Source organism: Lissotriton vulgaris, chromosome 4_1 (assembly GCF_964263255.1).
Source record: "Lissotriton vulgaris chromosome 4_1, aLisVul1.2, whole genome shotgun sequence".
Taxonomy (NCBI): domain Eukaryota; kingdom Metazoa; phylum Chordata; class Amphibia; order Caudata; family Salamandridae; genus Lissotriton; species Lissotriton vulgaris.
In genome coordinates this window covers 1,984,711,794-1,984,726,310 of record NC_141691.1, presented here as the reverse complement: position 1 = coordinate 1,984,726,310, position 14,517 = coordinate 1,984,711,794, and the positions used below count along the sequence as shown (strand labels likewise).

The window sequence follows — 14,517 nt, the reverse complement described above, 5'->3', positions numbered from 1 at the left end:
GTCTTCAGGATCACCCATGGACCCGCTCCCCCATAGATTTTGGAAGGTGTTTCAGGAGGAACTCTTTCCTCCTCTTCATGCCATGTGCTGTCAATCGCTTAGCACTGCTACAGTTCCCGCGTGTTGGGAACGGGCAGTGGTCTCCCCCCTTTTGAAGAAGGCTACTCTGGACCCGACATGTGTGGCGAACTACCGGCCAATATCGTTGCTTCCATACCCCATTAAGATCCTGGAAAAACTGTTTTTCCCTTTGTGGAACGGACTATGGATACGCCAGTATTGAGGTCCTATTTGATTCAGGACGTTTAAAGGTCTTGTTGGCGTACCTCATGGATTCTGAGGAGAATATGGACTTATAAATACCCTGTGGATATATCTGTTACCTACCTGAGCTGGGAACCAATTATTGTTTTTTTTTAAAAAACATAGAAAATCGAGGATCGTGTGGCATGCAGTAACTACGGAGATTCCAACTTACTCCAATACCTACTTACATAGGGATTATTATTTGGAAGATAGATATAAAGCGAACGTCTGATACCTTACTTTTGGATCATTCCATCAGAATTCCTTCTGAATCAACAACACTTGCTTCTCTGTACCCCCTGGACATCTGGGTTGCTTTATAGTAAGTGGTCCTGAAGAAGGTGGCTTTGAGCCGCCGAAACGCGCGTCGACCAAGTGGGGGGTCTCACATTGATCTTGGAGACCTGTATTCATGATTTTACTTCCTTGTCTCAAATGTTGTGAGAGTGTGTGTAGTCTGAGTGAGATTGTAGAGATTGTTATGAATGTGTGCAGATGACAGTATTTTTCTTTTTTCCAGGGGTTTATTGAATTATGTATTAATTTGCAGTCATTCAATTTGATATATGTTTGACTTAATTGCACTGTATTATGCTTTTTGTTGTTTTCACTGTTTATATTTGAAAAAATGTTTTGTCTTTATAAAAAACTGTAAATTTTATAATATTTGATGAACTTACAAAGAAATGTTAATTGATACAAATTTATGGAATTTATATTTATAAACATGGAATAAAAAATATATTTTTTTTAAAATAATGTAAGTCATGGTTCAGTCTTTGTCATCAACATTTGATTAATCTTTTTATTACTATATTAAAATTATGTGTTAGGTAAGGGATACTTTTTCTTTCTGTTATGTGATCCTGGAAAAACTGGTCACAAAACCTCTGTCCAGGCTTTTGGAATTCAATCATTGCCTTGATGTGGCTCAGTTTGGTTTCCGGCCAGCTCATGGCACCGAGTCTGCTTTGGTGGTCGTGCTGGATGACCTTCGTTCGCGTGTCGACTCTGGTCGGGCAGCCTTTTTAGTGCTGCTCGACATGTCGGCCGCGTTTGATACGGTCAGCCATGGGATACTCATCAGCAGACTAGAGGAAGCCTGGGTGACAGACCAGGCCCGGGATTGGTTGGTCTCCTATTTGCATGAGAGGCACCAGGTAGTGGCTTTGCCACCTTTTAGGTCTGCCCCCAGGATAGTGGGACAAGGGGTGCTCCAAGGGTCGGCTATAAGCTATATCCTTTCTAATTTATATCTTCGCCCTTTGGTCAGGCTGATAAAATCATTTGGTATCTCAGTTGTGAATTATGCTGACGATACCCAGCTTATCTTTTCCTTTGAAGGCAGGGATGCTGTGTCTCAGGAGACTTTTCATCGGTGTATGACAGCCACGGCGAACTGGCTACGCCTAAATTCCCTCCAGTTTAACAGCGCTAAAACGGAGGTACTACACTGCTCCTTGGACCGCACCCCTCGTCCTCTGCCAGCGGATTTCTGGCCACTTTCTTCCCAGGGCACCGTGGCGGCGGCAGACTCCGCGCGCAATTTGGGCATCCTGTTTGGACCCAATCTCCAGCTGGATGCCTCTGTCCATAAAACTGTTGCCACCTGTATGATGCTATTGCGTTCTTTGCGTAAAATTCTTCTCCTGCTTCCGACCTTAGTCAGACCAGAGGTAGTGCGCAGCGGATGTATGACGTTAAAACGCATACTTTTACCACGCATACCATTACCACGCCATTTTTACAACGCAGGATCCTTTACAATGAATACCTTTACAACGCATGACATTCCATCGCAGATACTATTACAACGCATGCCATTACAACGTAAGTATAGGTAAGTATATTATTTTTTAATATTATTATAATATTTATTTTAAAAATGTAATTAATAAATATTTAATTAGTTTTATTTTTTAAATACATTTTTTATAAATGTCATTGTAATTTTAAAATTATATAAATATATATACTTTTTTCAAAAAATATTTAAATTACTAAAATAAATTTATTTAATTTCATTTAAATATTTTTCAAAAACTGAACCCTTAAAATACCCCTGTACCCCATAACCCAAACCTAGCCATGAACCCTAAAAATACCCCTGTACCCCAAAACCCAAACCCAGCCCTGAACCCTAAAATACCCCTGTACCCCAAAACCCAAACCCAGCCCTGAACCCTAAAATACCCCTGTACCCCAAAACCCAAACCGAGCCCTGAACCCTAAAATACCCCTGTACCCCAAAACCCAAACCCAGCCCTGAACCCTTAAATACCCCTGTACCCCAAAACCCAAACCCAGCCCTGAACCCTAAAATACCCCTGTACCCCAAAACCCAAACCTAGCCCTGAACCCTAAAAATACCCCTGTACCCCAAATCCCAAACCCAGCCTTGAACCCTAAAAATACCCCTGTACCACAAAACACAAACTATATATAAAATTACTTTATTTAAATTAATAAATTATTTTTTAATATTTTGGTAATAAAAAAAAAGGTTAAATAAAATGATATACTTACCTATACTTACGTTGTAATGGCATGCGTTGTAATAGTATCTGCGATGTAATGTCATGCGTTGTAAAGGTAAGCGTTGTAAAGGATCCTGCATTGTAATGGTGTGCGTTGTAACAGTATGCATGGTAAAAGTTGCGTGGTAACGGTTGCATACCGTGCGCAGCATCATCCTTAGTAGATTAGACTACTGTAATGCGTTGTTGCTGGGTGCCCCTGGCTGTTTGATCGGCAAGCTGCAACGCATTCAGAATATGGCAGCTAAGCTGGCCCTTTCCCGATTGCGCTCGACATCCTCCTCTCTAGTGCTGAAGGATCTGCACTGGTTGCCCATCCTTTAGCGTATTGATTTTAAAGCATCTTGCATTGTCTTCAAGGCCCTTCATGGTCAGGGGCCTGTACGGGTACAAGAGCTTTTTTCCTGGTACACCCCAACCAGATCTTTACGGTCCTCATCAGCCTATCTAGTGGCGGTGCCTAGAATGCAAAGGGTGCGAATGGGTGGCCGCTCCTTTGGTCACACTGCAGCTAAACTCTGGAATTCTCTCCCGCTAACATTAAGGAGCATTGACAATCTTGCTTCATTCAAGAAAGGCTTGAAATCCCATCTTTTTCCTAGGGATGTGTAATTCCTTCTGTTGTGTGGGCTAGGTCAGTATGAGTCAAAGCGCCAGGATACCCTTTGGGTGATAGTTGCGCTATAAAAGTATGCGTACTACTACTACTACAAAGGGGAAAGAAGGAGGAAGAGGAAAATGGAAAACTCTGTCACAAACGGCAAAAGCAGGAACATGCAAGAGCGAGAGAGGAAGGGGTAGGGGGTGTTGTTGATTAACCCCTTCCACACTGATGACGAGCTGGGCTCGTCATGGCGTAGCCTCCTCGCACGCTGATGACGAGCCCAGCTCGTCACGTAAAGTGCGGTTTTAAAAAACTCAGCACAGGAGCGGAATTCCGCTAGCGCGCATGCGGTTAAAGAAGCATGAGGTGGATTTAAGGCTACGCAGCCTTGCTATTTGCCACACCAACATTTATTGACCACAAGCCAAGCACGTCTGAGCAGAGCTTTGGGCACCAACACTCATTCTTTTACAGTTAAGCATTAATGAGGCCCTGTTAAGTTGCGTCCTATGCACGATTTCACATACGCCTGGCTTGGTATCAGAAGACACAAGGTGTGGATTTACTGGCAGTGCAGTGCACAGGAAGACAGAACAGAGCCACCTGTCCCTATCCTGTCACTCTGAGTGTGGGCACTCTATCATGGGTACGTGTTTTCAGCATGTGGCAGCCAGTGGCGGCTCCTCCTCTGAGGTGAAGGAGCATAGCCTCACTGCTCCCAGAGCAGTGTAAACAGAAAAATAAAATGATAATACCTTACGGTATTCTCATTATATTTTTCGTATGGTCAGGCGGCGACATGGCGGGGCTTGGCAACCCTGATGTTGGGGAGGAGGAGTGGTTGTGCCAAAAGTGCACCAGAGCTACGAGAGAGAACTGTGCCAAGATATGGCAAAGTTCCGCCCTGGTAATAAATATGCCCTGAAACATTTAGCAGGAAAGATTACTCTCTCCCACCAACAAAATACTGACAGCTGAACACATTGTTAAAATATTGTTCATTTTACCACAACGTTTTTACTCTGATGAACATATTACCAGAATAGTTCCCAATAACAAACTCTCCCATTCTAGTTCAGCATCTATTAATGGTCGATCTATGGATTGATTGAACCAATACACTATCTCTTCTCATCCCAACCACATCCCTACTGTAAACAATTTCCTTCTACGGGTAATTTGTGCCTTTTGGCTTTTGAATCTACAGCTCAATTGACCAAGCCTGAATAACTACAAAACACAGCCATTCAAAGCAGGCTCAATTCGAAGCAAATAGTAGGTGCATTGTTCTCCTGTGTATACCCAAATACATGTTGTTTTTTCAAACTGAACCAAGATGGACTTTTTTTTGCAAAAGGCTCACTAGCAAATGATGTATTCTTGAAGTGGGAATAAGTTGAACTTTGGAGATTTATTTGTGTCAAGGAATGGTTATGTAAATTCCAAAACAGTTGGAAATGTGCGAGCATGCAAGTTTACAAATTTGTGAACACAGACCTCTGACTGCTTTTGACATTCAAGCCTATGATTGCTTAGAGCTCAGTGCCCAGGGCCTTTGCCTTGTGCAACATGGACACTGTGCAGAGTGGGATCTGTGGCCCTGCACCATGCTTCCTGCACATGTTCCCTTTAGAGCATGGACTTCATTTTTACACGCATCCGTTGTACACAGCTTTTGTCACATGCAGTGAGGCCTTGAATGACTGCATGACTTCAGGCACATAATGCAGCCGGGGAAGTACCGCCCGAACGGCCCTGAACATGGCTTTAGGCTACATATCGTACTTTCTCATTACTGTGTTTTTAAAAAGTGTTATTGCGGTATTTGTCTTGCTTTCTATGCTGTTGTTTAAATGTGTTGTGCCTATTTACCTTTGGGTCAGAGTTGCACTTTATACTTTTACATACCCTGTTGGATCTGGCCCTTTCTACAGGATTATCCCCACACTTTTTGTCTACCTCCTACCCTTTTTGCTGAATTTGGTTTGGTTGGCTTTAGGAATCTGGGCACTTTACCACTGCTAACCAGTGCTCAAGCACATGTGCTCTCTACTTAAAACAAGGTATCTTTTGCTTATCCACAATTGGCATATTTAATTTACTTATAATTCCTTTGTAAAGTGCACTGTATGCAGGGGCCTATAAATACATGCTACTAGTGGGCCTGCAGCACTGATTCTGCCACCCTCTTAAGTAGCCTTTTAAACATGTATCAGTCCTGCCATTGCAGATCCTGTCTGTGCTGTTTGAAACTCCCATTTCGACCTGGCAAGTTAACTCTCTTGCCAGGCCCTAACCCTCATTTTTATTATATATAGGTCAAGTCAAGTCAAGTCATGGATATTTATTAAGTGCACATATCACCCGGAGGTCTCATGGCGCTTGTGTAAACTCCTCTAAAACAGAAATACAGACCGAAAAAGGAAAAGAAATACTTTCAATGGTTGAAAAAACAGGTTTTTAATTCCTTGCGGAATCGATTAGGATCTATAATAAGGCAGGTTGATGGGGTGGAAGTTTATTCCAAAACGTAGGTGCCAGATATGAGAAAGATCTCCCGCCATTTCTGACGGTGCGAACTCTGCATGGAGTCAGGAGAAATTTGGTACTTGACCTTAAGGTCCTAATCGGCTGGTACCAGCAGAGTTTTTTTGCAAAATAGCCAGGCCCGCTGCATCGGACGCTCTTATGCACTAGACAAAGGACCTTGAACTGAATGCACTTCTTCGTGGATAGCCAGTGGAGGTGCCTAAGATTGGGTCTCGATGGGGACCTAGAGGGAAGGTTCAGTACCAGTCTGGTAGCTGTATTCTGCAGAACCTGGAGCCTGGAATAAAGTTCTTCGTTGATAGAGGCCAGCAGGGCATTTCCGTAATCAATACGGCTGATAATCAGTCCTTGAACAAGTGGCTTCCTCGACTTAATTGGGATCTATTGAAAGATTTTTTTTTAAACTCCGCATAATTCCATAACAGGTGCCAATTACCTGGTTTACCTGATTTTTCATCGATAACTGGTTGTCGATCATTACTCCAAGGTTCGGCACTACTGGTTTTGGGTAAGGGCAAGTACCCAGATTTGGGGGCCACCAGTCGTTAGACCATACTTCAAGTGCCCTACCTAAAAGAATGACCTCCGTCTTGCTTCCATTTAGCTGGAGATGGTTCGCATTCATCCAGCTATCTGTGTGAGTCATGCAGTTTTTAAAACAGGTCTTTGTGTCAAGGGGATCAAGTCCTAGGGTGATCACTAGCTGGGTGTCATCAGCATATTACACCAAGTCAAAGCCATAGGACCTGATCACTTTAGCCTGAGGTGACATATAAAGAATAAAGAGCATAGGGCTCAATATGGATCCCTGGGGAACACCCATCTTTACTGGCTGGCTTCGGGTGACCCAGTTGTCAATTTGTACCGAAGTGGTACGATTGGTTAAATAGCTTTTAAGCCAGTCCAGGGCCTTCCCTCTGACACCCATCTCCCAGAGCCATTGTCCTAAAATGCTGTGGGAGATGGTGTCGAAGGCAGCCGACAGGTCCAACAGGACAAGCATAGTCAATTGTCCATTGTCCTGGGCTAATCTGATGTTGTCAATAACTTCCACCTGTTTCTGTGCTGTGGGCGGCCCTGAAACCGGACTGTGACAGGTACTGTAGTCTGTGGCTCTCCAAATGGGTTGTAAGTTGCCCATTAATCAAAGACTCAAGGACTTTTCCAAAATAAGGAAGCAAGGAAATAGGATGATAATTGCTTGGAGTTTTAGGACCAGCAGTAGTGTTTTTTAGGATAGGTCTAACCATCGCAGCTTTCCCTATAATTGGGACTTCTGATTGCAGAAGTGACATATTGATAATATCAGTAAGATTTCTAAGAGGCGAAGGGGCGATGGTTCAAAAGAAGCATGGAGGTATAGGGTCTGCCAGGGAACCGGATTTGATCTTGGCCAAGGCAGTTGCCACTTCATCTGGGTTAAACATAGTAAACTCCTCTAACAGGTGAAAAGTGCTCTCCGAGTCACTTACCATGTTTTTTTCTATTTTAATCTCATGTTTTGGAAACGAATTATGAATGGCAACAATCTTATCCTCAAAATACAAGGAAAGAGTATCTATCCAGCCTTGAGAGGGAAGATTACGTGGCTTGGAAGGGGAAGAAGTAAATTCTTCAAAAATTTTAAAAAGCTCCTTATTGGAGTTAGCTGCCTTTTCGATCCTATTCACTAGGTATGATTTTTTTGCTACCCTAATGTTGACCAGGTAGCTTCGATGCATAAGTTTCTACTTTTTCCCATTTGAGCGCTTTTACTTTTTCTCCATTTCCGTTCGGCTGTCCTACTAGAGAGTTTTTCATTTTTATTTGTTCTGTGAACCAGGGTGATGTTCTAGTCTTAGTTTTAACACTTGAGAAAGGGGCCATGATGTTCAGGGTATATGTAATTTCTACTTCGAAAGAGGTAGCTATGTGGTCGATACTCTCTGTATGAGATAGCAGAGGGGGACTTAAATGAGCTGAAAAGGATGCAGTGGTAACTTTCCATGTCAGTTCGCTGCTGCAATCCTTTTATGTAGTGATTATTGCTATGGGAAATGTCAACATATCATGGTCAGACCATAGCATGGGGAGTGGGGGCTCTACTCTGATACTAGTTATATTAGTAAATATAAGATCAAGAGTATGTCCCGCTGAATGTGCAGGTCCCTCCACCACTTGAACCAATCCCAATGTGTCTAGATTTGTGATTAGTTGATTTGTGTCAGGATCTGATGATAGTTCCGCATGATAATTAAAATCCCCTATCAAAAGAAAATTGTCAGCCGGTAATACATGGGGAGCAATGACTTCTAGTAAATTATGAATAAAATTAATTTTCGCACCCGGCGGCCTATACACTATTGCTCCTCTCCAGATTCCCCTAGATTGTCTCTCAATTCTGAAAATGCATAGTTCTAGTAGGTCGGATGTAATAGATTCCAATACAGAAATTTCCAATTCAGCCGTCACAACTATTGCTAAGCCTCCTCCTTTCTTGCCATTTCTATCTAATCTAGTTAGGTGATATTGAAGAGGGAAAGTAATAGTCACATATAGCCCCTTTAATTGTTTAAATGTCTTACTAATATCTGGTACCAGAACATGCATAGGTTGAGGTTTTGATGGTGAAGCGTGCTCCCTCAGGATGTTATCCCTACAGTTCCTGGGGATCACTATGTTCCCTGGTATGGTTTGGCTATCCTTAGGGGGACTAGACCTGTGAGGATCATTCAATCGTAAGAGTTCCTATCTTGTATAACACATTTTTGCCATGACCGTAGTGCAAAGAAGCTCAAAACACTCATAGAAAGCCAAGTGATAAAAACAAGTAATAAATTGGGCAGGGATGCTGGTGGCGGTCTGGCGCGGACGGGCTCCTTTCCTGCCCTAAATAGGTTTGGAAATAGGACACAGCACGTCATGACCGATAATCTTCACTTCTGGTCGGCGAGCCGGAAGCTAAGCCAGAATACACGTCCCTCCGCACAACCGGCTCAGGCCGTGGCAGACCGGGGACTACTGGCGGCTAAAAGAAAACAAGAGTGTGCAAATACGTGAGGCAAAGAACGGCACAGGTAAAAGTAATGAGTGTTTTTTAAGTCCAAAAGGTTATGAGGTAATGCCTTACAGTTTTAAAATAAAGGTACAGGTACAAGTTTGAGAATACAGCAGTTACATAACAGACAGTGCTATACTGTCCTAACACTAAGGTCCACTGTCTGACCTGCAATAGAGGGTCCGCTACGCGTCCGCGTCCTTTCCTGCCTTAAATAGGGTTTGGATATATGACATGGCGCGTCATCCCAAAGGTAGGTCTGGGACAGGCAGGGTGCAGTGCACTTTAAAAAGTAGGACATGTACTTTTAAGTTTTACATGTCCTGGTAGTGAAAAACTATTACATTCATTTTTCAGTACTCCAAGGCCTATCTCTCCCATGGGTTAATATTGGGATTACTTCATTACATTTCATAAGTGTATTTTCCAATTGGGAAAGATGAATCTCTGGACCCATAATTTTAAATAACAACTTATGCTAAAGTCGTATTTTAAGTTGTAAGTCTGCAAATGACACTTTTAGAAAGTTATATACCAAGGGGTTCGGCCTACCTAATCAGCAAGTTTAGACCACTTTTAAAAAGTTGGCATTTTCTTACCCTAACCATTCTGTGCCTCTGCATGTCTCTGAAAAATACACGTCTGAGGTGGGTAACATCTGGGATTTGTGCATTCCTTCTAGATAGCCATACACAAAGGGAGCTTATGTGTGCCTGATGGGCCATTCACATCCTAATGGGGATGCACCAGGCTGATGGGCTATCCTGGGCAGGATGGGAGTAAGGAGCTGACCCTTGAAAATAAATAAGGCTGTGCCTGTCCCCACACAAAGAGCTGCATACTCCCCGTAGTGAGTCTGGACCTAGGGCAGGGACTTTGTGCTCTTCAAATGCCTCTCTTTGAAGTCTCTCCCACTTCAAAGCTACAATTGGGTAGAAGTACTGGACCCCTGACACCACTAACCCAGTATGTTCCTGGACCTGAGGACACTCTGCCAAGAAGAAGGACTGCTGTGCTGCTGAAAGTACTGTCACTCTGATGGACATTGGGTATTATGTGCCTGCCCTGCTGCTCTTCTTGCCTGGCAGTGAGAAGGACTGGACCTGTAGCTCTACATCTCCAGAAGCAAGTGACTCCACGGGCTTGCTGGCTTGCCTCCTGTTCTGAAGTCTCAGGGACATCAAATATTTTATTGAACTCTGCTACAGCCTCTGGACTCTGCCAACTGTGAATCCTGCAATGTCAAGTGGTGCCAATCCAGTCCTGGGCCCCTGTAAGTGGGTTTTCTGACTGTTTCTGTGGGATCAACGCATCATCAACTTTTTTTTCGTCACCCAAACCTTTATTTTTGATTCTATTCTTGCCCACTGTCAGGTATGGGGATAGACATTGTTGAGGAGGCTGCACCTCTCTCATATTATCCGGCTTCCAGAAGTTGCATTAGAAACACAGCCAGGAGAGCTATATAGGTGCAATCATTAGACAAGATATATGCTCTTATCGTGCCTACTCCTACCCCACTTATGCCCCTGCCCACTCCATCAGCAATCTCGAAAACTTTTTTTCTTTGATGAATTTCCAATTAAATGCATTTTGGAGGTATAAATCAGGGCGTCTAGCCACTCTGCATTTTGAGGGAGAATACCACTCATCCACTTTCAGCATACTTCCCTTCTCACCAGTAACATAGAAAAGAACAGGACATCTCTAGCTTGCCTAATAAGCCCCTCAACTACTCCAAAGAAAATCAGCAAAAGGCTTTCCTTACCATGTAGCCCCAGAATGCATGTGAAGGTCTTGCCAACATCATCCCAAAACCTCAGTAATCAAGGACATTGCATGAACATTTGAACTTTGGTCTCTTTTTCTAAACCACACAAAGCATTGCCTCCATGGCCAGGAGTTTGACGACGATGTATCTCCCCACTGTGCTACTCAGAAACAAAGCATCACCTACCATGCTACTGATCGATGCACCACCGCTCTTCACAGCTTGCTCCTCTACGTCATCGCTTCCTTCGCGAAGGTACTGTTTTTAGCAAGCCCTGTGTAACTCCTGTAACTGACCCACACTCCATCGTGGTTGGCCTGACTTTTCAGATTTGACCCCGTCTAGCGCGGCCAGATAGCCCCAGTTGATACTTTATGTTTCCAAGCACTATATTTCAAGATTTCTTTTTAAATTCATAATTCTGGCTCTACTCATTGGAGTTTGTCATTTTGGTATTTTTTTGTTCATTAAACCAAGCTTTATTCATGTTGCCTATTTGTGCATGGTATTGTCACTGTTTTACTGTATTAAGTGTTGCACAAATACTTTACACAGTGCCTCTCAAGTTAAGCCTGCCTGCTCTGTGCCACGCTACCAGAGGTTGAGCAGAGGTTAATTTAGGGTGTGTAGCTGACTTTTATCCTGACTAGGATTGTGTTTCCTGCTTGGATAAGGTGAATACTTATGCCAACTAGAAACCCTATTTCTAACATTAGTGGTCAGCGGTGAGGATAGGGCTTGTGTTTGTGCAGTGTCTTACAGTAATTTAGTGTGCACTACCAAACCATACCAATTCAAATCAATTCCTCATGATTGACATTTTTCCTAATTTTCTTTTGTCTTTCCTCTCTGATTGAAGTTTTTAATTTTTCAATTCTCCTCGATTGCCATTTTTGCTTTTTCCTAAAAGCATGTCTCTGACTGGAGGTTCTACATCTACCCCTGAACCTTCAAAAATTGATTTTGAGCTGGCCAAACGTGAGGGTTAAACTGTGAGCCAACTTAAGGATTTCTGCAAGGACTCCAGGCTTCCTGTGAAGAGCACCACTAGGAAGGTGGAGCTGCAAAAGGCCCTGAGAGCCTGGTTAAAAACCCATGCTGCACTGAATGAGACCCCAGAGAAGGAGCAGAAGGAAGTGGAGTTGAATGAGGTGGAGGATTTGGATTAGGGTCTATAAAAGTGTCTTGGACTGCTGCCTGTGGAGGAGGGGGGGCAATGCCCTATCAGGATTGGAAATTTCATTCTGGGTCGGAAACATTGTGTCATCCAGAGGTTGTCTCCAGGGCAGGAAGCAGGAAATGAAGTTAAAGTCGGGACTTGCCAAGTTAAGAGCAAAAGAAATTTGCCATGGAGGAGAGGATTGCTTTGGAGCGTTTAGCTCATGAGAGGAGCCTTAGGTGGCAGTGTTTCTTCAGTGCCCTCTGGAGACAGGAGGGTGCACATACCTAATGAGCTGGTGCCTGACTATGTGGTGGGCGGCAACATTAATAGGTGGTTTGAGGCCTATGAGATTGCCACCATAAAAGAAAGCAAAGGCCCAAATTCACTAAGATTTTGCAAGGCTGCCTGACTTGGCAATATATACCCACAAGTGCACCGGAGCTATGAAAGAGAACTACACCATATCTTGGTAAATATGGCAAAGTTCTGTTCTTTCCCCACCTCAAAATACGGACAGTGGAAAAGATTAAAACATTGTTAAAATGTTGTTAATTTTACCACAACGTTTTTACTCTGATGAACGTATTGCCATAATAGTTCCCCAAAAAACACTCTCTCATTCTATTAATGGTTAATTGATTGATTGATTGATTGAGCCAATACACTATCCCTTCTTATACCAACCACATCCCTACTGCAAACAATCCCCTTTGATGTGTAGAATGGGCCTTTAGCTTTTGAATCTACAGCTCTATTGAACAAGCATGAACACCAATAACACATATCATTTCAAAACAGGCACAACTTGAAGGAAATGGCTAGTGCATTGTTCTCCTGTGTATATTCAAATGCTCATTGTTTTTTTAAAGTGAAGAAAGGAGGATGTTCTTTTTTGCATAAAGTTAACTAGCAAATGATGCATTCCTGAAGTGACGACAAATTGAGCCTGTAAGGTTATTAGTAAGTTATATTATACAAGAGCTAGTGTCCCCTGTAGAGACTGTTGATCAGAGGTGAAGCCTGAAGTCTAGAGGCAAAGCAAGCGACCCTACTTTGCCACCCATTCAGTAACTACAGTAGTGACCTTACCTTGCATAGGATTGCTAAATAGATTAGATGCCTGAAATGCAGGCTGTAATTCACAGCCTTGTTCAGATGTGTTCATAAAGATATTATTGTAGGTGGAAGGTTACATGAGGGATGTAGTTTTTTTTTGGTGATTAGGTTGCCACCCTTATTGCTCTTGGGTTTGGGATTAAAGATGACAATGAAATGTTGGTCCACCGGAAGAACATGCCTATTTCTGAGGACAATAGCAGATTATTTCTCTTATGGCTTAAAATAAGGGTTACGTACTGGTCAGACTCCACAAGCTCAGGGTCCCAGGAGAACACACATAGATCAATCAACAAAGCTGGTGCTGCGGTGATACAGAAGTTAAAATCCAACTTAAGTCCCTCCGAAGTCTCTTGTTAGCTCCTGAGAACACAGTGGTGGGACGAGGAAAGCAGGAGCGCCGTCAGGTGAATTGTGAACTGATTCCAGTGTCGTGCTGAATCTTCAGGGTTTCTACAAAAACAAGGCATAGTGATGTAGGCTGTGACTGTCTATTTGTGTGTGCTAGTTGCATATGACTTTACCTGGTAGATATTGACTTGCTTGAACTCAAGATTCAGCATGTTGGCAATACCCCGTTATGCGAGTTTCTCATGGAGTATCAAACATGTCACCTTGTGGCTATATTTTGAAACTTAAGAATGGTGCAGAAGTACATTTTGTAGGTGTGCAATAAACGAAGCACGCCCACGTCAACCACCGACTGGTGGAATGGTCGGCTAGTTATCAGACTCCAAACCTTCAAGGTCTAAGCCCGGTTGAAGAAGTTGTGTCAAGGGCTTTCTGAACAGGTGATATAGTTCAGTGACAGAACATATGTCATCTGGGGAGGGAAGCTTCGTGATGCATTACTCATGAAAGTTGATCAGTAAGGTTTTTTGAAGAGGCAGTGTTTGGGTTGAGTTCTCAAAGAGTAGTGCAGGGCTTTCCATGATCCGCCTTGCCTTCATGTTAGTTATGGTTGAACTCAGTCTGCCCACTTTGCAATGGAGGAGAAAGTTATGACTTTGGAATTAAAATACCTGTTTAATTATTTGTATAGATTGGAAGAAGTGCCAGGAGCCTGTGTTTCTTGGAGGACAGCAGGTGTGATGGGAGCAGAGGGCTGCAAGGAGCACACATTCCTCATCAAATTTGTAGATGGTATGCCACTTGAGTGAAGATAAAAACAAAATGTTATCTTTGTGATATTTTCTTGGGAATAAATACTTTTCTTGTTGCATCCAAAATTGCTTAGAAGTTTTCTTTTTCCTGAAGGATAAACTATAGAGAACAAAACATCCTATTCCCCTAATAAATAGCTAAATGATGCATTACTAAATAGTCTTGTTGGCGTGCGTGTGCATTCCATTCACCTTGAGCAGGGTTTTCAATCACAGAAACATATAAACACAAAAACAGGGAAAGAGTTTATGTAAGTCATAATTTTCTCAG

At 42.9% G+C, this 14,517-nt stretch overlaps 1 protein-coding gene across 1 annotated transcript in view; it reads left to right on the top strand.

The window, feature by feature from the left end:
- The window catches only part of LOC147724787 (lymphocyte antigen 6E-like), a 98,155-nt gene extending 83,843 nt beyond the window's left edge, over positions 1-14,312 (top strand). The window contains exon 4 of the mRNA XM_086967068.1: positions 14,126-14,312. The gene's annotated coding sequence lies outside the window, so the exon portion shown is untranslated. The remainder of the gene's footprint in view (positions 1-14,125) is intronic.
- The last annotated feature ends 205 nt before the right edge of the window (positions 14,313-14,517 follow it).